A 26897-nucleotide genomic window follows, 5' to 3' on the forward strand; every position below is an offset into this window, starting at 1 on the left:
AGTGACTCATTATGGCTGTTTGAACACGATTTTCTCTGTGTGGTGATGACTCTTATCAAGTGGCTCATTATGGCTGTTTGAACACGATTTTCTCTATGTGGTGATGACTCTTTTATCAAGTGGCTCATTATGGCTGTTTGAACATAATTCAGTGAAGAGGTAATGCAAAATCAAGTTATTTAAATACAAAAGCATTTCACTTCTTGAAATTCCAGTTGTACAAAGTAGGTTCGCCAATATTCATTGTCAGATCGTACTCAGATTAGACACTGAATAGTTGCTTACCTACCACTTTTCTCTCGTATGCGCGACATTTGTTTTGTGTCTTTGGTATTTCATGGAAACCCAAGCCCAGTACAGTAAGACTCCGCTTTATGATGATGCATTATAGACCTCTTGTCTTGTCTTCTTGAGAGATTATTATTTTTTACTAGAGAAAGAAAAAAGAACCGAGAAAATCCATACTATTCTGAACACTACTTTTTCATACTAATATTAGTAGTGCACTCAATTTTTATTTAATAAAATAATGAGACAACATAAAATAACAACATCAGACAATGTCCCTTAGCTATTGCAATGTTTTAGCGTTTCAAGGGACTCTGTATGAACCGTAAAACGTCATCTATCTCCACAATATCGTTCCTGTGGTAGAAACAACAACAAAACATTTATTTTAGGAAGCGATCTACAAATCTATATACAGAAAACAACGTCCTTTTGATAGACGAATACCTTGCCTGTCTGTTGGTGATAACTAATATAGTCGCGAACGTAAGAGAGAAATATATTTATTGACAAATCATGAAGGAGATGATGAGACAGGTGGGTGTGGCAGGAACGGTCTGATTCGCTGTTTAATCTTGTTTAGTTACAGAACTGTCGAAATTCAACAAAGTTTGATTTTTTATTTCCACCGATTACGACATCATCGTAATTTACGTCAACATTACCAGTACTAAAATAAAGCACTTATTCCTCATTCACAGGTAAAAAAGGAATGCCTAAAATGACCCTGTTTAGTTTAGTCTTGATTCATTTAGAATTCTTTTCTTAGGATCACATCCTAAGTGCTAAACGAGATATTACTGTATTCACAAAATTGAGGTAAAAGACAAGCTGGATAACGAATTCTAGTTTGGTAATCAATCATTCACCGTAACGGACAAGCTGCCAAACTCTCCTTTAATAATCAATCATTCACCGTAACGGACAAGCTGCCAAACTCTCCTTTAATAATCAATCATTCACCGTAACGGACAAGCTGACAAACTCTCCTTTAATAATCAATCATTCACCGTAACGGACAAGCTGCCAAACTCTCCTTTAATAATCAATCATTCACCGTAACGGACAAGCTGCCAAACTCTTCTTTAATAATCAGTCATTCACCGTAACGGACAAGCTGCCAAACTCTCCTCTAATAATCAGTCATTCACCGTAACGGACAAGCTGACAAACTCTCCTTTAATAATCAATCATTCACCGTAACGGACAAGCTGCCAAACTCTCCTTTAATAATCAATCATTCACCGTAACGGACAAGCTGCCAAACTCTCCTTTAATAATCAATCATTCACCGTAACGGACAAGCTGCCAAACTCTCCTCTAATAATCAGTCATTCACCGTAACGGACAAGCTGCCAAACTCTCCTTTAATAATCAGTCATTCACCGTAACGGACAAGCTGCCAAATTCTCCTTTAATAATCAGTCATTCACCGTAACGGACAAGCTGCCAAATTCTCCTTTAATAATCAATCATTCACCGTAACGGACAAGCTGCCAAACTCTCCTCTAATAATCAGTCATTCACCGTAACGGACAAGCTGCCAAACTCTCCTCTAATAATCAGTCATTCACCGTAACGGACAAGCTGCCAAACTCTCCTTTAATAATCAATCATTCACCGTAACGGACAAGCTGCCAAACTCTCCTTTAATAATCAGTCATTCACCGTAACGGACAAGCTGCCAAATTCTCCTTTAATAATCAATCATTCACCGTAACGGACAAGCTGCCAAATTCTCCTTTAATAATCAATCATTCACCGTAACGGACAAGCTGACAAACTCTCCTCGGACAAGCTGCCAAACTCTCCTTTAATAATCAGTCATTCACCGTAACGGACTCCTAAACCAGTAATCTAATCTTAACACTTTTCCTATACTTCAAATCTTCTTAACGTATCAGGAATGATAGTCGTTAAGCCACGAGCTTATCGCATTATGTCAAACCCCTCTATCCAAAAAAAACTAGCAGCAGTAAAAAAGCGTCCTGATTAGAAAAAATAAAAAATTAATGAACAACAAGAAAATAAATCAGCCAACAGAAGGAGCTAGTTAGACCTTTAAAATTGAATTAGGGTTTAGTTCTTAAAGCTGAAATTTTTATCTAATAAACGTTTTTGTATGTTTGTAATTGCATGATGTCAACATAGGACTCTAACCACACCAGCTCCTATAGAGCAGGCCCGGCATGGCCATGCGTGTTAAGGCACTCGACTCGTAATCTGAGGGTTACGGGTTCGAATCTCCATCGCACCAAACGTGCTCGCTCCTTTAACCGTGGGGGCGTTATGTGACGGTCAATCCCACTATTCGTTGGTAAAAGAGTAGCCTAAGAGTTTGCGGTGGGCGGTAATGACCAGCTGCTTTCCCTCTAGTCTTACACTGCTAAATTAGGGACGGCCTTAGATAGCCCTCGAGTAGCTTTGCGCAAAATTTTAAAAATAAACAAACCAAAAATCCTATAGAGCAAAATAATTAACTTTTGAAAATAGTTAATAATGCCTTATCTCGTGCGCTGCGTATATTTTTCCACATTAAATGTTACATCAGCTAATATCTTTCTATTTATGCGTACTTACATAGACATGGTTTTAACACATCCATTTATAGGCTGGTGTTTAGGGCAAAGGCAGTCTTAACTGTACAGTATTCAACATGTTACTGTGGTTTCAGGTGGATATATATCATGGTGCTGAGGATTGATTTATTAAATTGATAGTTTCCACTCGCTTTAACATGAACTTGTCTCACCATTTTCCTATTATTATCACTTTAATTTTCGTATATAATATGAAAATACTCGTCACGAAAGAGAGGTGGGGGGTAGCTTCTGGCTCAGGGGCAAGTCTGAAGAATGAAATCGGTAAAACCCGGTTTTGATATCCGTGGTGGGCACAGCACAGATAACCCGATAGAGTAGCTTTGTGCTAAGTAATGAATAAGTGAATCAGAAATTAGTTGGTCTTGTACATAACAACAACCGTGTTGAGGTGAAACAACTTGTGATTTTGTTAGATCCCTCCCTGTTCAGTTCAGATATGTGTCTTGTAAACCTGACCAACATCTCCCATATCGAAAGACTTCTTGGAGGTTGTTCATTAGACAGATGGTTATTATTATAAGCTTCATTGCCCATAGTGAACACGTGCGCTTCGTAGAATTTGTATGTACACTTGAGGTCTTAAGCTAATAGCATGCTGTACAGTTTCTTTGGAACCCCCTTCTTAATACTGCGGCATGCTACTTTGATGAGTGTTTCGATAGCTACACCTGGTAAAAATAACAGGTTTTAAAATACTCTCCAACTGAATGCTACAAGTGTTTAAGTACGGTTTTGGAAAACTTGGTTTATTTATCTTGAAATATTAACAACAAACAAGAAAAGTGGTTCATTTATTTTTTGATAGGCGAGAGACGTGGTTCGGTTACGTGGATAGAAGGTGCGTCTTAACAGTACGAGTCTGAAGAATAAGTTGGTTGTCGCTGTTACCTCTTTTAGCTTTACCTTGTAAAGCGTTCAATGCCTGTATGAACTTTGTAAGGTGGTAACTTATCTGTGTAAAATGTTCATTATCACTCTTAACTATAACAAATGCAACTAGTATAACACTTCAAGTCTGTATTAGAGATAACTAACGTAATCCACAATTGACATATTCTTTGTCCTCCTGAATAAATATAGTTGCCAGAAATATATATGTCCGTGTTTGTTATATGGCAAATATTATTAAGGACTGGTCATATCGATGGTCATTAAAAATAAAAATTCTTGTTACCATGACTATGTGCATGAACGTTTGATTGTCACGTGTAACGTGGATTGTATTTTGTTGTTGTAGTTATGTTATTCCTCATTATTTTACGATTGAAGTTAACTTGTAAGTTATACAGTCTGGTTTTACAACTTAGAATTACAACTCCAGTTAACATCTGAGGAACAGCGAGTGTATGTGTGCTCTGCATAAATTCACTTGGCACGTGGGACAAATTTTCAAACTGCAGAGGATATATCTGTATTATTGTGATCACTTGTGAGCTTATGGTAATAATAATTGCTGTGTGTTTTTCCATAATGGTAATATATTTGTTTTTCTGCTTCTAACAATTTGTGTAAAATCATGTTTTTGTTTATTTACTATTTTGTATGGCTTTATACCACATGACTGGATCACGTATTTATACCACGAGAGTAATAAAAGCGTACATAGTGACGTGTCTAATTAACTATTAAAAGATTTATTAACATAATTTTCAAGAAGGTTAGATGATGTATAACGAAGCAAACCTGCCAGTTTCTTTAATAATGTGCGTGGTATACATAAAATCACAGAACACACTTAAATGTAAATCAACTTCAACAACTGCAGTGTTTTCTTTCCTTGCAACACAAAATACACCTCACTGAAATTCCCTAGAGCCGAAACATGAGTCAGTAAGATTACTTGAAATTTAAACAGTGAGACCTTGTAGTCAAGACATCAGTCAGTGAGATTTCTTAAGAAATAACATGAGTAGTGAGCGAGTTCTTGGAGTGAAAACATAAGCCAGTGAAAATTCTTGAAGTAAAAACACAAGCAGAGGAACACCTTAAGGTGAGAAATACGAGTCGGTTAAATTCCTAAAATTCAACATGTTACTAGAAGGACCATGAAGTTAACACATCAACAGTGGAATCTTGGAGTCAAAATATGAGTCGATGAGAACTCTTGAATTTAAAACACGAGTTACCGCGATCTGCTGGAGTATAAATGTGAGCTTTGACTTTTTGAAGTCAAAAACACGAGGCAGGGAAAGTCTTAAGTCAATACACGAGTCAGCGAGATTTCTTAAAGTTAGAAAAGAGGTTAAAAAGAGTTCTTAATTAAAGCACGAGTGAAGAGGTTTCCTTAAGTCATGAGTCAGTGAGACTTGTTGAAGATGAAACACGAGTCTCTCGGTAAATCTTCACATGAGAACACAAGCCATTCGTTATTTTATAAAACTTGTTTATTAATTCAAGAACTTGCTTATCTTTAAAATATCGGAGTTTTTCGTTGTTTTTTTTTTTTTTAAATTGTGAGATCACATTAACAATTGTACGTATTTATGTAACTTTTCTATTGTACAATACAGAAAGTAGGAGTGAGGCTTGTTATTGTTTTGCAACTATTATTTTTTATTAGTATTCAAAATGTAGTTATTTTAATCTCCTTAGATTAACCAAAGATCCAGTATCGTTAAGCGATCCACTCTTCCTCCCCCCCTTCCATACAAATGTACAAATTGTGAACTGCGCCATCTGGCGACTGACTTGATAGCATTTAGTAAATCACCTGGTAACCGCCTACTTTATTGTATGTTTGGGAATTTAAATATTATAATTAGAGACACCTTTTCGGTTAGGTATTGAGATCGTATCTACATATGAAATAATATACTGGTTGTTTACACTTTGTTTTAGTACAAGTAAATGGCCACATTTAACGGCAATTATTTTAAATTTATTACTCATAAATATGAATTTCTGATATGATAATTTGACATAAGAGGTGTTATATTCAGACACTTAATTGTTTGTAGTAAACACACGAAGAGTTTGCTTTTTGTTGGTTTGTTTTTCAAGCATAAAGCTACACGATGGGCTAATTGTGCTCTGCCCATCATGAATATGGAACCAAATCCGGTTTTAGGGTTACAAGCCATTAGATTTGTCTCCGAGTCACTGAGGAGGAAGTACTACACACAAATTAACTCGGGAACTATTATTCCATGTTAAAGTGAATGTACCATGTAGGCTTATGAATAAGAAACAAGTGACTAGATGAATAAAGTGTCGATACACATTAAGTGTACAGTATACATTTGTGTACCACGTAATTCCTGTTGGAATTGTAGAGGTGGACGCCAGTCTTATCCAACTATTCTGACTGATACTCTTATCACACCACCCTGTAGCTGATTTCCTCTTTTTCTGTTTCCATCCACTCTTTCTTCCATAACGTTTTCATCACGCAAGTTTCGTCTCTTTCCGCAATGTACCCAAATATATGTTTCACGCAAGTTTCGTCTCTTTCCGCAATGTACCCAAATATATGTTTCACGCAAGTTTCGTCTCTTTCCGCAATGTACCCAAATATATGTTTCTTCGTGGTATCTCCCAAAAAATTTTTGTGCCCCATTTTTTTCTCCAAGTACCCAGTTATTCGTTTTTCTGTCGGTCCACAGTAATCTGTCCTCTTCTATAAGCACTTCCATAACATAACTTTCACGATTATAAGTAACTACAATACGTCATTAGTACTTTTGATCATTCCATATGTTCGTAGTCTCAGTCATAACTTCTTTTTAACTTAACCAGCAAAAAAAGCATTTAATATGATAGATAGTTTCTAATTACAACGTATGGTATACTTTACGTTAACTTAAATCTTACGTTTCCGTTTCTTATAAAATTAGAAAAGGCTACGCATTTTTAGGGCATAGCTCAACCCAACCTTCCTGTAGAGTGTCAATAGATTTGAGACATTTTTTTTCTTTACAAGCAAGAAGCAACATCAGGGAATATTATTGTGAAAGTTGTATATTTTTGTATCTACTGATAACGTATATCTTAAGATGTTTTATCACGTTGTCTATTAATGAACAATTTCCTTCTTTGTAGTGGAGCTGTTGAGAAAGAAAGAAACAAAGTATGGACCAGGACTTGAAATAAATTTATTACATTTAGTGTGTTTATTAAACGTATAAACCGAAACTGGGAGTGATGTCACTCTGTTTGTTAGCTTCTGTTCGTATAAACAAAAAATGTGTTATACGTGTGTGCATATAGATGTTTTAATATAGGGCACAACATGAGTAGTAACCAGCAGTTGTTACATAGCTGCTCTGTATATGATCTGTCGCGGTTAACATGACTGCACCTTTCAGGCTTAGTGAACTGTCTTAAAAGATATTTTTTGTGACCCAGCCTAACTTCGTGTAATGTTAATAGGATTATGGACGATAATATCGTTAACGTTGTGCAGGCGTATTACTTTTTTTTTCTAATCACACTGTTATAACTTGTAGTATGACCGTAACTTGTGTTAATGACGACTCCTAATCGTTAGTTTTTCAAATTATAAAGTGGTTATTAACAAAAAGTAGTGTTCATGCTTATTATAACCGTTCTTACTCTTATTGTAACTTCAGTCTTTGTCTCGATTGAACTCTTAATGTTCTAACGAGCACTGAAGACGTATCGGAGTTATTACGACGTATTCATACTTTATATGTAAAGTCTAGCGCATAATGTTAAATAATATTTAATGTTATTCATAAATCGTAAGATGGCCACTCTTACCCCTTCACTTTTCATTTGGTCTTGTTTCTTCACAGTAATTAATTTTTAATTTAAAGAGAGAAAAAAGGACGAGCAGTATTCAGTGACCAGTGCAACACTGTACTAGAATGATATACAAACAATCGAAATAATAATGATAAAATCACGCAACACCATTTGCCCGCACGTATCGTTAACCTAAAACAGGAGGAATGCACGTGGTTATACGTTAGAAGTTTGTTCGAAAGAGAACAGTGGCTTTTTTTTTTTTTTTTTTTTTGAAAGGGGAAAAACCGTTATAACGCATGTTCCAGTAAATTATACTGTATAAAGGTGAAATAAGACAAGGCATGTAATTACAGCCAGAAATTCTTAAATAGATGTATAAATATCTATCGAAAAGATGGATAAAAAATTCTTCGTTTCGTCTTTTATTTTGAGTCTGAAGTACATGTGGACAGTTTATATTGATGTAGCGTTATTACGAAAGTTTTTGTTCATCGTGTATAAATGAATATGTTAAAATAATACTTTTCTTTGTCCCAGGTCCTTTCACTTCTAAGAAGTGTAACCGTGGGAAATATATGTAGAGATCCCGACATCCCATCATGTCCACGATGGAATCTGACTGAACTTTATCGGAGAAATATTAAATGCATGTTGTTTGTGTCACATTCTCCCAAACAAGATGGCTGACGCTATTGAATGTATTGTTTAAATTCGCTGGTTTGTTCTTCAGTTAATTAGGCTTAGACTTATCTTGCCACATTGAAACAAGAGCAAACTTCTCGCGCGCTCGTAAAGTTCTCACCATATACACAAGGCTAGAAAGAACATATTGAACAAACATGTCAGTACCAGAGTAATTGTTTATTTCAGGTAAAGATTTGTACATCTGTGAGAACGCTTTAAAAATATATGTATGTGGACTTTACTTGTTCTCATTTTTATCTGGAGATCACGAAATACTCTCGTCTCGTTCATCTTTAATGTCGAAACTGAAGTGGGTGTGAACTGAGCACTGAATGATGACTTTTGTTCACTTCAAGAACATCTACCGTATTTTATAACTTGTAAGACGCAACATCGTGGAAAGTCACGTTCTAGCTAACTAACTACCGTATTTTATAACTTGTAAGACGCAACATCGTGGAAAGTCACGTTCTAGCTAACTAACTACCGTATTTTATAACTTGTAAGACGCAACATCATGGAAAGTCACGTTCTAGCTAACTACCGTATTTTATAACTTGTAAGACGCAACATCGTGGAAAGTCACGTTCTAGCTAACTAACTACCGTATTTTATAACTTGTAAGACGCTACATCGTGGAAAGTCACGTTCTAGCTAACTAACTACCGTATTTTATAACTTGTAAGGCGCAACATCGTGGAAAGTCACGTTCTAGCTAACTAACTACCGTATTTTATAACTTGTAAGACGCTACATCGTGGAAAGTCACGTTCTAGCTAACTAACTACCGTATTTTATAACTTGTAAGGCGCAACATCGTGGAAAGTCACGTTCTAGCTAACTAACTACCGTATTTTATAACTTGTAAGACGCTACATCGTGGAAAGTCACGTTATAGCTAACTAACTACCGTATTTTATAACTTGTAAGGCGCAACATCGTGGAAAGTCACGTTCTAGCTAACTAACTACCGTATTTTATAACTTGTAAGACGCTACATCGTGGAAAGTCACGTTCTAGCTAACTAACTACCGTATTTTTATAACTTGTAAGACGCTACATCGTGGAAAGTCACGTTCTAGCTAACTAACTACCGTATTTTATAACTTGTAAGACGCTACATCGTGGAAAGTCACGTTCTAGCTAACTAACTACCGTATTTTATAACTTGTAAGACGCTACATCGTGGAAAGTCACGTTCTAGCTAACTAACTACCGTATTTTATTACTTGTAAGACGCTACATCGTGGAAAGTCACGTTCTAGCTAACTAACTACCGTATTTTATAACTTGTAAGACGCTACATTGTGGAAAGTCACGTTCTAGCTAACTAACTACCGTATTTTATAACTTGTAAGACGCTACATCGTGGAAAGTCACGTTCTAGCTAACTAACTACCGTATTTTATTACTTGTAAGACGCTACATCGTGGAAAGTCACGTTCTAGCTAACTAACTACCGTATTTTATAACTTGTAAGACGCTACATCGTGGAAAGTCACGTTCTAGCTAACTAACTACCGTATTTTATAACTTGTAAGACGCTACATCGTGGAAAGTCACGTTCTAGCTAACTAACTACCGTATTTTATAACTTGTAAGACGCTACATCGTGGAAAGTCACGTTCTAGCTAACTAACTACCGTATTTTATAACTTGTAAGACGCAACATCGTGGAAGACGCACCCTAATATTGAAAAGACAATTCTAAGAAAAATACATTTTGACTCAGCAACCAACATCTTGATGTAACTTTGACTTTTTTAAAACCTACTGAATAAATACAGTCAAATATATCATATTCTTCACAGTATATCGACAATATTAGTTAAACTGAATGTTTTGTGCTGTTGAAACTACTTGTAATTAGTAACTAATGATACTGCGATATTTATGAGAGGCCATTTTGAGTAGACCCTAAGCTAACCTCTTGCCTTAACCCATAACTTTTGTCTTGGAAGACGCACGGGGATTTTTCAAGGTAATTTTAAAGAAAAGTGCGTCTTACAAGGCGTAAAATACGGTAAGCCTCTTTGGAGGAAGAATTTATAACTAAGTTAAGGGGGGAGGCGAATATAATGTTTGTTTTATCTTTTATTTTCAACATTGTGTGTGAGACTCATATATGCTAAAATAAGTTTAGCATATTAAAGACAGGGCTTCTGATGTCTCAGTTGCAGGTGTTAAAGGAACACATGGGTGTGGAAAAGGAATTTAACCCATTATTTTATTGTAAAAAAAAATATTCATGAAAGCGTACATCACCTAGTGCTGATCAAATGCAGTAGGCTTAAAATAAATTGTTTTATATTGGCGTAACACCAATTTATTTTCACCATTATGCCATCAGTGGCTCAGTGGTAAATCTGAAGGCTTACAACGCTAAAAACCAAGTTACGATACCTGTGATGGGCACAGCGCGGATAACCAGTTGTGTAGTTTTGTGCTTAATTAAATATTCACCACTATAGTGTATGTTAGGTTGTATTCAAATATAAAAATGAGTTAAGCCTAATATTGATGAAACTTCAAAATATCACTGTTACGTACTTGTGTCTTTAATGTGACTATCTGGTAATGTATAAAGATATCCTAGTCAAAGGGACTTAAAATGTTAATTTTAAGATTAAAAATATTATATTCTTAACTACAATAATTTTTATATAGTAATCTTCAGTGTTTTCATTCCACTGTGCAAGAAATGCTTGTTTTTTGTCATATCTAATACACAAGTAATTATTGCACCTCCTGTATCTTTATTGACGAACACGTGCATCTTCTGGTGCAGGGTGACAATGGGCTTTCCGGACGTAAACAGTTATTTAAAACTGCCCAGTGAGTCAGTGCTATGTGTACTGTCTTACCGCGCTCGGATCCAGGTTTGTTTCCCTTTGGTGGACGCAGCAGATAGCCTAACATGTAGCTCTGTGCTAAAGCAAACTAGTCAAACTGAAAATTACTAGTAAGTAATTGATAATGAATAATCGCCCCCTCCACCCCTCGAGGTTTGACGATTTCTCAACGATTCAGTGTGAGCTGAACACATCTTTTATATCTATCAACGATAAGTCCACCACGAACGTACATCTCTAAAATCCGGGGTTCTACGAACGCGATGGACACAGCACATTACTCAGTGTGGTCTTTGGTGCAGAAAAACAAACGTGTTTTTACTTTTTATTATTATTTTGTCAAATCGTTGAACGACAAGGCAAACTTAATTTCGTTCTCTAGGAAACACGTGTTTTCCATGTAGAGAAAAATGTGTGTTGTCAGAGAGTAGCGGAACAGAAAACATTCCCCGGGTGATGGGTACTGACTGTACCGGCGTGTGTGAGGTCTTTCAGACTCTCATTCTCGAATAAACGTGGCCCGCCAAGCAAATCTAGTTGAGCCGCCATCACCCGTAACCGCAGCCTACTGTCTTTCTTGTTTGAAACAACTTCGTTCAGAAGGAGAAAACGCATACGAGAGAAATGAGCGATTTGATTGCCCTGTCTTTGATACCAAGAAAACCTCTCTCTGAGACTTCATGTCCTGGCGGTGAGATTAAAGGAAACTGAAAACTTTATTTTATTTATTTTCAATGTCTTAAAACTTGTTCTGGTTTTTTATTGTTGTGAATTTTAATTATTAATACGATATCAATATATTCATAAATGGATGTTTTAGTAATTATTATAACATGGAAACGTTTGTTCTTTATTTGTGAACGAATGAAACATGGGTTTTCTAAACATATTCCTATTGTTGTTGGTCTTTTAGAGCAAAGTTAGCTTATGGGTTACACTGCACAACAAAGTTTTTGCTTCTTGAACATTGTTGGGTGTTCCTTATAGATTTTTGGCTGCTGATCACGAAAATCACATCCAAATTTGCCCATCACGTATCATTTCTTTGAAATCTTCAGTTTCACCAGGACATTGCTACAATGTAAAAATGATATCAGGGCAACTGTAATCCGTCAATGCTTGCAGACTACTGTTGGACACTGCAACGTGATGCACCGGACATTGAATACAAACGAAAATCAGGAGCAAAACACTTTTAAATCTGTTGAACTTAATAGCGTATTAGAAACATAAACACAATTAAATACGTTATTGCCGCTAAACAGTTAACTGTCTATTTCTCAGAGTTCCTACGTGATAAAGCAAAACCAAAACTATATTTGTGCATATCCACCAGGTACCTGTCACAATCAGCAAGAACTTTTCAGGAAGCAAAACTTTTCAAAAAAATTGTTGTGCAGTACATTATTAACTTTGGAATGAAATTCCGAATTCCAGCAAGTGGGTAAACTTCTAGCGGACCCGCAAAGGAACTTTTTTTTTTGTTAATCCAAACACAATTTTCATTCACCCCCACACGGTATATAATATCCTTCTCTTGAGTGTTTGTTTGCGTACTATGAAGCTGATTGGAGTTCTTGTACCGACTTCTTGGTTGAGGAAAATATTATTTGATGACTGAATAATGGTGTATTATGGACGTTTTAAGTAACCTGGGTCGTATAATTTCTTATGCACTGATGTGTGCAAATGCAGTGCCGCTGTCGTCGAAAATTACCTTCACGTGACAGTAAAACTGGCAAAGAGCACTTGCTGTTAGAGTACAAAAAAAAAATAGTCGAAGAGGCTTCACTTTTGTACCAAAAATAACACAAAATAATGACGTGATTGCTATTATCGCTTAGCTTTCGCTGTTGTACAACAACGTCTGTAAACTGTTTGTGACGGCCTACTAGATTGAGATGTTCCAAAAACCTGAAAATTGTGTAACCCTATGCCAACTACATTATATCTACAGGGTGGTCCGTAAGTCCCTACCCATCCATATATTTTATGTATCCAGTGTATCTGTGTAATGTCCTTCATTTTCGCTGCATAATATTATGCGACGCCATGTTCTGTGAGACATTTTCCTCAATATAGCAGAGGTTATTGTTCCAAATGCCGGGGTAACAGCTGCCTTCAATTTATCATTAGTATAACATAACATATGGATGGGTAGGGACTTACGGGCTACCCTGTATATCCATAGCTCGCGAGGCCATTTCGTTTACCACTAGAACTCATCGAAGCACGTGCTCCACAGTATATTTGTGTTGTAGCACATGATGCAGTTGGTTTCATCGTAACTCCGATACTTTGACCAAACGTCAGACTAACATATATTTAATCTGGTTGGGTTTCATAGTAATAGTTCTGTATTCAGCTTTGGTCTGTTTTGAAAGGTTTCATAGTAATGGTCAGGTGATCAGAATGTTTGTTTGTAACAGACATCATTTTATGCACGTGTTGAATCATATGCCATATTATTAAAACCATGCTTGATAAGTGGATTATGGTACCTAAGGTCTGTCCAGAAGCTTTAATCTTGAAGATGAACAGCAAAAATGCTATCTCTTCATTTGTTTACCAAGTTTGCGATCGGACTTGAACAAAAGTGCTGTACGTTTTGTTTGTTTTTCTCTTCAAAATTGTCACTTTATTAAAAGAAACACTAACAGAAAATCGTAAAAACGTGTTGTAATAAAGTTTCTATAAACAGTTTGTTAATCACAGTGATGGGCTCAAGTCATCAATACAAACTCATTACTTGAATAAATCACATGTTACTATATGTTTAACAGTTTAACTGACCTGACCTCAACAACACCACGCACAGTGGCGCTTTGTGATATCATGGATTTTCCTGTTCAAACTCAAAATTTTAACACCCCCTAAAAGCATGTGGGAAGTTTGCTATATAACATTATTCGATACAGAATTCCGAGTTATACGACTCGAATGTCGTTAGTATCTGAACCTGTAACGGTTAAAATTACATGAAGAAGCATGCATATTTTTAATAGGTCTATACAGACCTTGAGCATGTAAGCCCTTATTTAAATATAGTTCATTTCACGTGGTTAAAAGTAATTTAACCAATTATAATTTGTGTTTTTATTACTATAAGTCGTAAGGGAATTTCTTTTTTCTTCGTGAGAACAGGATCTTTATATTCTGCACGTTTATTGTTTTAGATATTGTATGATTTAATATTCCACGTGCTGATCACGTGTTCATATTATATTTCATAGTATAGAATGAACCCAGTAATGAAATATGTGATACTCTAAGACGTACCGATTGGTTCTGTACTAATTTCACTCTTGGTATTGGAAAATCAAAACTTTATTATTGTGATACAGCTGTCGTTAGATTAGTGTTGCTCAACAAAACACAAATTACCATCATTTTAATGTTTCTTAACTTCATCATCATTTATGTTACAATGCTGTAATTAGTTTGATTACTGTTTAACAACAATATATCTAGGTTGCTCTGGTGTGTTTCATTGTTACGATTACTCACGACACTGTTGTTAGTTTTACTTTGTTGTTTAACAACAGTGCTGATTTGAGATGTTAAATCTTACTGCACTGATTTTGTGTCACGTCTCTGTAGTAAAATTACACTCGTTTAACAACAATATTAGATCACTATAGTGTGAAATTTTATTGTACACTTGATGGCTGTTATTTCACAACGTTGTTTGATTAGTGTGTTGTGAACAAGTGTACTTAACTCACCGTGGTGTGAATCGTTCAACACGTTAGTGCTGTTGTGTCGCAACACTGTTGTTAAATTCCCAAATGTTGAATGACAGTGTATGTAGTTCACTTTACTGAAGGTCATTTACGAGAAGCAATGTTTTTTTTACTTCAGTTTTTTACTTGCTTTTACACACAGAACAGGAATATCTAGCGGACTGTTACTGTCTGTTACAACTCTATCACTTCTCCGCGGTCTCTTCAAAGGCTGTGTCACATGTGTGTAAAACACGTGCAAGAAAGAACCAAAGATTCTGAAATTCTTCAGACAGTACTATTTTTTTTTTCTTTTCTGGTGCTTATAATCAGTATTTTACTTTGAAAACAAAATGTTCCAAAGTATTTCTGAAAATAATGTTATACCAGGTTTAATTCGATATGAAATATGCAATAAAAACATTTGTGTAGTTGGTGGATATTATGTTGTTATATTAGCCAAAGCGGAGTGATTCACCCAGTTTTCTCCCAATTCTGAAAATCTGATATGTATCTTTTTCTCCGCTTGAATGTGATGCAACAAAAAGGGAATTCTCAGTAGTCGCGGTACTTGAAATTATCACAGGCATAATTAAATTAATTTGAGACCTTCCCCCCTTTTTTTATTTATTAGCGTGAGACGCGCGTGTACACCCGATTTTAACTGTATAACTTGTCAGGATCTCTACCAAATTGAAATTCTTCTAGGTAGAATGAAAGTAAATTAGTCTATGAAACCTCGCGCATGGAAAAATACATCAATCGAAATGGTTTTGACCTCTCGAGTCCAAAACTGTAATTAGATCTTAAATCAGTCCAAAAATGATGAAACTATGAGCTAAGAGTTTGTAGTTAAAAACGAGAAAACTGAGCCACTTTGCTGCGGCTGAAAAATCGAAAAAAAAAAGTACCATTCAATTAATCAATTCTTATTCAGAACGATCAATAAAATTTTCCTGCGTTTGTTGTAAACAAAGCGTCCTCTATAGTAAAATGCCCAACGTTTTTTTTTATTAACTCTTCAAATTTTTTGCCTTTAGCAAATGTTTTTTTCTTAAAAGGAAAAATTCTATAAAGGGCGCTATTCACTGACATAGTGGTATTTTTTAATATTTGGAATACGATTGTTGTCACAAAGTGGTTTTAATGTACGGGTTGTGAATCTAAGGTTTCACGGTTCTCGTCCTGTTTCTGCAAAAATTCACTCCGTGCTTTGGATCCGCTAACGCTTAGAATAATGCTCGAACCCCACAGTTCGGTCGATACAAGAGAAGCTAGCCAGCTCTTTGTGTGACTTTGTTCGAATATGTAAAACAATTCGGATAAAACGTTTCAGTCTTTGATTTTAAAAACGAAGTTAAAAATGTACTCTGTGACATAATGTAGAAAATAAGAATTGTGGAGTCATTTTGACTACCAAAACCTTGCAGATGTCAGTGAAATCTTCCGAATCCTAGAATGGAAGATAATCCACGTTAGAATATAACCGGCATGGCCAGGTGGTTGGACGCTGGACTCGTAATGTCAGGGTTGTGGGTTCGAATCCACGTCGCACCAAACATCTTTGCCCTTTCATTCGTTGGTTGTTTATAACATGACAGTCAATCCCACTATTCTTTGATAAAATAGTTGTCTAAGAGATAGCAATAGGTATTGATGATTAGCTTTGGTCTTACACTTCTAAGTTAGGGATGGCCAGCGCATTTGGCCTTCGTGTAGCTTTACGCGAAATTGAAAACAAACAAACAATTCACGTTGGAAAAAAGTCTTATAGGCATATCTTCTCATTAAGGGTTTAATGGTATTTTGTTGTTGTAAAATTTGGACAAGAACTGTTCCTTTAAATAGATTTCTGTGAGAAATAAATGCCCGTTTTAATACCAAATACACCGAGTGTTGTTTATGTGAAAGGTAAGAATGATAAGAAATGTTGATTCTGAAGTAGACAACTACTCGAAGTAGGAAGATTGGTTTAAATTACATTTTGTCACGAAATACAAAAGCAGGCTGTTTCCCCCCCCCCCGTCTTTAATAACAGTTGTACAAATATTCACGACGCAAACGTGTTCTGAATTATTACGTAATGTTGCGCCATGTCACTTGAAATTGATGCTGTTAAATATATAAAGGTGTATAGTTAGAAAAGGAGGGGGAACTTAGATAATACACGAGCGTGTAGAAAGATAAGGAAAGGACACGAATCACAAGATGAGTCGTGTGACACTTTGACAAAACAAAACAGTGGCAAAAAGACATGTTCTGAAGCAGACACGTGAATTTATTCCCCCATTAGTTGGCAGGAGGCTCCTGCCACAAATCACCCCTATCCATCAAATAAATCTGTCCTCCAGCCCTGGTTGACAACATCTACCGCAGGCGCTGTACTGAGTTACAAGGGAGTGGAGGGAATTAAAGAGGGGCTTCAACAGGTGATATGCCCACCATCAAATTGTTCAAGATTTTTTCGGTGATAGATACGATCTTTCGCTTTCTTTCATTCGTTTGAATTTAACGAACTCCACCCTTAGAATCACCTGTATCGATTCCCTATATTTTTCGGTCCTGTTTACATCTGAAACCAAGGTTAAATGAAGCAGTTATTCTTTCTGCTTTACTTTTTCAAATGGTATTGTTTAGGTGAGGTGTGCATCTTGGGCCCAAAGTTCTGTATGCATAATTGATTAAATTTCTCGATCCAGACTGGCGGGTTTTTATATGGAATGGGTATTTCTGACTAATGTCTGAAAGTTAATCATAGCGATTTTCTCTGTGTTGTTTCTTATAAGTAAACGCCCAACAAATACTACCTTCTTATATCTCGTTTCGGGCATATCATGCATATCCATTTGGTGTCTTAATCAAAAGATGCGAAGGAACCAGTATCGACTTTTAATGAAAGTCGCCTGAGCCACCAGAAAGTTATGCTATGCTATGCTATGACAACGAACTATGATACGACCAACTGGGAATTTGAGTAGTGTTAACTTTCATTAGTCTCGCCGAGGTTACTGATGGATATCTTTTGTCCACTGGAGCTCTGTCTAGCTTAAGGTGTGGTAAGTGACTTGCCAACGTAAATACTCTTAGAATTTATGGGGGTAATTTGGAGGTTTTGAAAGAAACACTTAAGATATTGGGGCCGATGAAAGTGGGTAAAAATTGGAAAGTAAAAGAGAGAAAAAGTGAAAATAGAAAAAGATACAACATATGGACTGAGGTACCCAACTCGCGCTACCGCCACGTTCTTGTCTACAATATATGGACTAAGGTACCCAACTCGCGCTACCGCCACGTTCTTGTCTACAATATATGGACTGAGGTACCCAACTGGCGCTACCGCCACGTTCTTGTCTACAATATATGGACTGAGGTACCCAACTCGCGCTACCGCCACGTTCTTGTCTACAATATATGGACTAAGGTACCCAACTCGCGCTACCGCCACGTTCTTGTCTACCAGACAGACATGGTGAAAATTTAGAAATAATTTTAGGAGCCTTAACTGTGAGAGTACGGATAAAATATGAGATTTGTTATATATTTACACCCGATGGCTTGGTGTAGTTTTCACACACACATGCCTCAACATTTTTTTTTTGATTTACACCTGATGGCTTGGTGTAGTTTTCACACGCACATCTCTCAACATTTTTTTTTGACTTACACCCGATGGCTTGGTGTAGATTTCAGACAGACATCTCTCAACATTTTCTTTTTGATTTACACCCGATGGCTTGGTGTAGATTTCACACGCACATCACTCAACATTTTTTCTTTATTTACACCCGATGGCTTGGTGTAGTTTTCAGACAGACATCTCTCAACATTTTCTTTTTGATTTACACCCGATGGCTTGGTGTAGTTTTCAGACAGACATCTCTCAACATTTTCTTTTTGATTTACACCCGATGGCTTGGTGTAGTTTTCAGATACACATCTCTCAACATTTTGTTGTTGTTGTTAAATCCAAAATATAATTTTTAGGTACTCGCATTTCCAGCTAAATTTAGGTCTTGGTTTTCACCCTAAAGCCATGTGAGCAACGAAAAAGATAAATTATTTGGTAATGGTGCATTCACCATGAACTAGTCTACTTTAGATAAGATTCATAGCCCGGTACAGTGAAGTCGTTCGTTGTATACCAGGTACACCCTTGTTGAGTTGCATCCTACATTACCCAAGGGCCTTGTGCCTAAATGATATCAAACAAGAAAGTTCAGTAATCGTTAGTTTATGCGTGGTTTTTTTTCCTTCTTCGTTTTTTTATAATTTTAATATTATTTTTGCTATCACAGAACTGTATGCAAATGTGTATTCGGCGTAATGGACACAGCGCCACTGATAGCAATTACAGGATATATAATAATAAAGTAATTTGAATTACAAACGGAAAAGCTTTTTAAAAAAATATTTTGCTCAAAAAAGGGAGAAAAAAGCAAATAATTTGAAGTAGGACTTAGAAAAACAAAGTGAAATCGAGAATAAATGATTTGACAGTTCTAGAGAATAATCGATTGTAACTATCCACCGGTTTAAACTCGAATCTAAAAAAACTCAAAATTTGTAAGAAGAGAAAATAACTCGTACAAAATATACCAGATTGCGTATTGGTAGTAAAGCTGATACCATTGCAGTACCAGTTAAGTCAGGCTGGTGACACACCATACAATGGAACTGTGCAAGCTGCTTAAGTTAAACCAGTGTTAATATTTTGTTTTTCTATGCCACGTTCATAAGTTGCTAATGGCTATTCGAGGCCTTAACAGCTAAAACTGATTTGTTTTTTCTGTATGATTCTGTAAATTATAAAATTAAACAAGTTAGGTCGTGTTGTATAAGAAAATCTGCGACGCTCATTACCAACTGGAAATTGTATTTTAAATCGTTATCCGGTTTCGTCAAGATTACATTACCCAATATTTGAAAGCTGAAGATGTGACCAATAAGCTTGAATAGGATGTGAGAGGTACTTAGTGAAAAGAGTTCTCTTAATAGTGTTTAGTAGCAGGAATATACAAAACACAAAGGGAACGGAGTAGTTGTAAGTGGATACAATTTGTTTAACAACAAGTAGCAAAGCTGTATTGTTCAATAGTTTCACACTATAACAGTTGTAGATACAAATTAAAATCATTGTCGTGTGTTTTGAAAGTCGTACGTAATACAAAAATAAAAATTATTCAGATAATGTTTCCCCTGTAGCACGGCTGTATGTGTGCGGACTTGTAACTCTAGAAACTGGGCTTCGATACCCGTGATGGGCAGAGCACAGATAGTCCATTGAGTAGCTTTTGTTTTTTTGTTTTGAATTTCGCGCAAAGCTACTCGAAGGCTATCTGCGCTAACCGTCCGTAATTTTGCAGTGTAAGACTAGAAGGATGGCAGCTAATCATCACCACCCACCTTTAACTCTTAGGCTACTCTTTTACCAACGAATAGTGGAATTGACTGTCACATTATAACGCCCCCACGGCTGAAAGGGCGAGCATGTTTGTTATGACGGGGATTCGAACTCATCACCATTGGGTTACGAATTGAGTGCCTTAACCCACCTGGCCATGCCGGGCCTTGTGTATATTTTTGTTTAATTACAAACAACAACCAAAATACGTAATATACATTAACGTAAGTTACTAATAACCTAATGGTTAGAATCTGTAGGTTCCGTTCGTTTCAGCCGATTAAGTCAAGCGACTGCATGGAAAAAACTATAAAATAAAAAAAAACTGAGAGCAAAATATAGGGGGAGTGACAATATTCGGGGCTCCCTGCCGTTCCTACTTCAGTGGGTAATAAGATATTCAACGCCTATTTTAACTATTAAAATGTGAAACCGTTATTTGTGTATATTCTGGTGCAGTACGATTAGTCTTAGAAAACTTAAACACTTTCGCATTGTCTTTGTACATTAAAGTCTAAACTTCTAATGTAGAAGTCAACGTGTTTCTATTACTTTGAACCTACGTCCTGTTATCTCTCGATGCTGTCTGAAAAGACTTCTCTTTACGTTCGTGTCGAGATAAATTTGAGATTATAGTAAGATGGGTCGGACAGAAGGTCGAGGTGTGACTTGTGATGCTAGAAGCAAAGCGCAGGGGAGGAAAAGGGGGGAGGGAGTTGTTATGTCATAAGTGAAACGGACGCAAGTCTCTCACACATTTATCAACAGACTGTCGCACGTGTTAGTTTCAGCAGACTATAGCACTTCCCGTATACCATACTCGATATCCACTGACAGCTGTTTAATTAGAATTCAGTGTGCCGAACTTTCCCCGACCTCCGCTACGAATCTGGATTTGTCAATATTATCTCATTTTCAGAACAGTGCGTCTATTATTTTCACGTTCTATCCAAGTATGAACTACACAAATCCTACATTCTGATGTGAGCGGATGGTATTTCGCTAAGTGTGAGTTTGTTTAGTGAGGATTGCATCTTCAGATCTCTATCGTCTGATACTGGATTTGTTGGTCAAGTAGTTGTGCTCCGCCAGCAGCGCAGCGGCATGTCTGCGGACGTGCAAGGTTAAAAACCGGGTTTCGATACCCGTAGTGGGCAGAGCACAGATAGCCCACTATGTAACTTTGTGTTTTAATTCAGAAACAACAACGTAAATTCTACTGTGCTTAGTTTGGTATTCTATATTTTGCACCTAAAAGGTCAGTCACAAATTCCTGTGGCTCAAATACAACTGTTTTTAATGTTGAACTACTGACCGGAGAGAGAGAGCAGCATAAGTCATTCATGAGCACTCGCCGCCTTAACTGTATACTAAACCGTATAGAGAAGGGAGATTTCTTATGTTCAAAACTGCATACTAAACCGTATAGAGAAAGGAGATTTCTTATTATGTTCAACATTCTCACTGAAGACATTCGCTATATTTCAATTTCAAGGCTACGAAGAAGATCCAAAGGAAGAATATTGGAAAAGTTTTCCGTGTTTCAGAACTGTCATTTTTACCATCCATACCTTTGTTATCTTTATTGGTCGCATATTGTACATATCACGGCCCTGCATGGCCAGGTGGTTAAAGCACTGGACTCGTAATCTGACGGTCGCGGGTTCGAATCCTCACCACACCAAACCTACACGCCCTTTCAACCGTTGGGACGTTATATGTGATGGTCAATCCCACTATTCATTAGTAAAAAAGTAGCTCAAGAATTGGCGGTGGGTGGTGATGACTAGCTACCTTCCCTGTAGTCTTTTATTCACTGCTAAATTATTACACCCATTAATGTATCAGCACGTATACTGATGATTGTTTACAGCTGATATATCTTGTTGATAGTTACTGTCTTAGTTCTATCTATAAATAAACGCCGTAAGGCGTGTAGCTTGTAAAGTCGTGTAAGAACAATAGATTTACTGTGTTAATTTTGTTTTTATCAGTTCGTTTCATTTTTTATACCTGATAGCGTTCCATTATTGTTTCTACTCTCAGCTGTCACATGGTGGCGTTCTCGTGTCATTAGCTTTCACGAGATGGCGATTTCGTCACACTGTTTGTAACATGATGGCGCTTTTTGTTGTTTTTCTTCAGCTCTTAAAAGTTAGTGTTTGCGTACCATTAGCTGTCATGTCGTAGTAATTTTATACGCTTAGTTGTCACAAGATGGCGTTTTCGTTTCATTATATGTCACAGGTGTAATTTTCGTTCCATTATCTGCCACCAGATGTTTTTTTTTCCATCCGTGACGTTGTGTGACATTAGCTAGCTATATTATTTATACTGCTTCGTAGCTACGTCTTTTGTAAGAGAAGTGCTATTAATCGAGTTTTCTCCTTACTGTTTAGTTCTCATTATAAAGAACAAGAAATAGTAATTGTGTGCATTATTTGAATATTGTAACTGGTTCTCGCTATGCATTATTTGAATATTGTAACTTGTTCTCGCTATAACAAACTTTATTTTCTGGAATTACATTATTTATAAACACACACATGCCATATTTATTGCAATGGTTTTTAAATATAATTTTATTTTTTAATTAAACAACTTTAATCTTTTTCCAAATGTCAATACGTGTTTTATGTATTTTTACACCTTTATCATACAACCATTATCTTTAACTTTCACAACGCAACTCCTCTTCAGAATAGCTTTACACGTGCAAACGATGCAACGTCATCATCTCGCGCACAGAACGTTTTACTTATCTTTCAGGATGCAAACGTGAGATAATTTTAGCGTTCTATAAATGACTTAGTATACTGAGTAAATTCGCACAAAATGTTTTATTTTTCTAAACGAATATATATATTTTTTAATTCTTTGACAACTAGTAAGGGTACACTATATTCTCAGTTGCATATCTGGTCACATTTCGTACTAATGAAGAAAAACGAAGTCATCTTTCCACACGTCAGATATAGCGCTTAAAAAATCAAGACAGACGTATTGTGTACCAGTAGGTGGGAAACCGGACTTTTACTGAAAGTCAAAAAGCACCTTATTCGGAATCTAGCAATCCCATAATCAGTGACACATTAAAATATGTACAGATGTTTCACTGCTTCCATTTCTTCGGGCCCGGCATGGCCAGGTGAATTAAGGCGTTCAACGCATAATCGAGGGTTGCGGGCTCGAATCCCCGTCGCACCAAACATGCTCCCCATTTCAGCCGTGGAGGCGTTATGATGTGACGGTCAATCTCACTATTCGTTGGTAAGAGTAGCCCAAGATTTTGCGGTGGGTGTTGATAACTAGCTGCCTTCCCTCTAGTCTTACACTGCAAAATTAGGGACGACTAGCGCAGATAGCCCTCGTGTAGCTTTATGCGATATTCAAAAACAAAATAAACAATCCATTTCCCCACGATAAAACTGTGTCTGTAAATATTTAACACGTTTGATCGTGGTAGGAGAGGAGGGTTACTTGGGATTTCAGTGTTATAAGTGTATTCCTGATGACCGTGGTTAATGTTGCTCTCACGTGCAGCGGTTGTTTCGGAAAATATTGACTAATACTCTACCTAACACTTGTCTCTTTTGTTTTTGAACACAAAGCTTCGCAACGTACAACATGTGATGTGCTTAGCGTAGCGATCGAACCCGTTATTTTAGCATTATAAGCCTTCAACCTCACTGTCGAGCCCGTGGAAAGGTCTGATGTAGTAATCTTTTTGATACTGTGTGGCATAATAATCCTTTGGGTGTAGATAGATTAAAATATAGATTATTTAAAACTGTTTCGTGATGTCTGAAAAATCGCTACAGTGCTAACAAAGTTGGCCTGTGTATTAAATGCCAGTTCACAGTATTTAAATCATAACTAGTAACGCACACTTTCTGGAAGCCGTCCTTTCCTGCGTCGAATTGACGAACGTTTCGCCTCATCGCCCACGACGAACGTCTCACGCTGAGACAGTGGTGAGTTTGCGTGTTTACAACACACAGACACGACGAATGTTTTCGTTTTAAGATTGTTGCGTATATAACTTCTATATTTCAATTAAAAACACACACAAAATATTCATTTATTATTTGATAAACATTTTTGTAGATTACCCTGCCCGAAAATTACATTTTACACACGCACTCAAATCAAATATTATTTTAAAAAGAATGTGTAAGTTGGATCTTTTTAACGCTCAAGTATTTTAACTTGTGCTCATGAACGTGTACTGGTCATTTTAACACTTTTAGAAGAGTTAAAAAAAATCACATCCAAGTAGCGAATTACTTTATTAAAACGGATTATTCTGAACATCCGTCCAGTGTTTACATTGTATACATAGCTTTGTTATTTAGGGCTCTTTGCAAAGTGTCAGTAACAGTTAATTCAATAAATGCAAGTGTGTCACTACGATTAATTAATAATATACATTTAGTTGTTTTTTGTACTTTGATACCATAAAAAGACCATAAAAAAACTTGTAGTTTCTCTGCTTCTCACATAATTACGGAGTATAGACTTTTTGAATGCACGTGTTCTTTGAAGGTGCCCAGAATTTGTCGTGCTTACCGAACTCATAATTATAAGTAATATTAATGTTTTCCTTTATAAGTAGATAAAAGCTCTTTAAAGCTATTTGAAATCTTTTGTTCGATTTTTATTTCATTAGTTGTACTTTAAAACAGTTTGCTTATTTGTTTGATTGGACTCGCTGCTTAAAAGTTGTATAAATATTTACGAATTTGTTTTAGTACAGTCTGCACATTAAAAAACGTGCTCCGATGGGATTCCACAATTGTAGGGAGGAGAGTCTATGCTATACCTAATTATAATCTCCTATAGATCTTAAAAGAATTTATGTACGATCCAAAATGTTTAGTTGCTTAAATTTAAGTTATGATATTAAAGGTTATGTATGACAAAGGTATACTTATCTAATGTTGAGGGTTATTACTAGAGCTATCTGTCCGTAATTTTGAAGTGATAGACTAGAGGGAAAGCATCTAGTCAACACCATCCTTCGCCAACTCTTGGGCTGCTCTTTATCAACAGAAACTGAGATTGATTGTACCATAATAACGTCTTTACGGCGTAAAAGACTAGCATGTTCGGTGATAGGATTCGAGCTCGTGACCTGCATATTGCAAGTCGAGTGCCCTAACCACCATGCCAGGCCAACTACTTTCTAAAAGTGATCAAAAGAAAAATTCAAACTATTCGTTAAATTATCAAAATAAAAAGGGGGTGTAGGATGTGAATATGAGAAGAGTGAAATAAATCTTGAAAAAAAAATATTGCGTATTAGATACAAAGATAAGACGTAACCTTAATTAAACCGAGAACGCAATCGGTGGAAACTTTTCATTTCGAAGCTAAGAATAAAAACATAATCCAAAAAGGTAGGAAACTTGATCTAGAATTGAACAATAGAAAATTGTTTTTTTTAGATCCACACTGCATATTTTGTAAAGAGATGTTTGTTAAATTATTGACCCATGTGTTTGTGTTATACGAAATCATAAGATATAAATACAAATGTGTTTTTTAAACACAGGTTGCTTTTTGGTTTTTATTGGTGATGTCGAGTCTGTGATCACTTAAAACATGGATATATATTTTAGTAAGACCTGGCGCTTTTAACAGCTTGTAATTATCGTGTACTTTTAAACGTCTTTTTAACTGAGTTTTTTAATAAAAGTATATATTTTACAAGGGTTAGAACAAAAACTGCCGTCCCCCTTACGAGGATTTTAAAACCGTTTTAATTTTATTTTGACCAACTCATGATATAGTCAACACAGTTCATTGTGCTGTAATTGTGTGTTTTCCAGCATAGCCTTATTACTTAGATCACGATAAACTAGCATTAAAAGTACAGTTAACCAACTCTAAATGAGTTTTATAAGCGCCACTAGAGAGAATCATAACCATTCGTTTAACGAAAGTAAACATAGATTGCATGCATATACGGAATATAACAAAGAGCCGTAGGAAGCGGTAAGGCCAGTCACAGTCAGGCCACGTCCTGACCACTTTTATGCATGGCATGTAATAACTACGAGCTAAATTAAAACTTAATTATTTTGATTCAGTACCTTACATTGTAGTTAACATTCAATCTGACAGCATTAAATATTCAAACCTTTTCGGGGAGAATTTCTCCAAACCCACCCACCCACCCCTAGAGTTGGTATTTGTGCCAATGGCATCGCCGCTCCAAAATTGTTCTCCCCTGCAGTGTCTCGTTAAAGAATAATCTATATGTTTGTTTTCGGAATTTCGTGCAAAGCTACACGAGGACTATCTGCACTAGCCGTCTTTAATTTAGCAGTGTAAGACCAGAAGGAAGGCAGCTAGTCATTACCACCCACTGCAAACTCTTGGGCTACTCTCTTACCAACGAATAGTAGGATTGACCGTAACATTATAACGCTCCCACAGCTGAAAGATTGAGCATGTTTGTGATGGGGATTCGAACCTGCCACCCTCGGATTACGAGTCGAATGCCTTAACCACCTGGCCATGCCGGGCCCTACCCCACACATAGCTTTTATGCCAATTTGTTTTCTTGTCGGCCTCAAAGTCTCTTTCGGGAATCTTTTCCCAAAATACCTTACGGTTCTTGTGTCTGTCACATAAC

At 36.4% G+C, this 26897-nt stretch overlaps 1 protein-coding gene across 5 annotated transcripts in view; it reads left to right on the forward strand.

The window, feature by feature from the left end:
• Positions 1-26897, forward strand: part of LOC143227838 (ephrin type-A receptor 4-like) — a 210775-nt gene that overhangs the window by 102609 nt on the left and 81269 nt on the right. The window lies entirely within an intron of this gene.

The sequence above is a fragment of the Tachypleus tridentatus genome, chromosome 10, assembly GCF_004210375.1.
Source record: "Tachypleus tridentatus isolate NWPU-2018 chromosome 10, ASM421037v1, whole genome shotgun sequence".
In the NCBI taxonomy this organism is placed as follows: domain Eukaryota; kingdom Metazoa; phylum Arthropoda; class Merostomata; order Xiphosura; family Limulidae; genus Tachypleus; species Tachypleus tridentatus.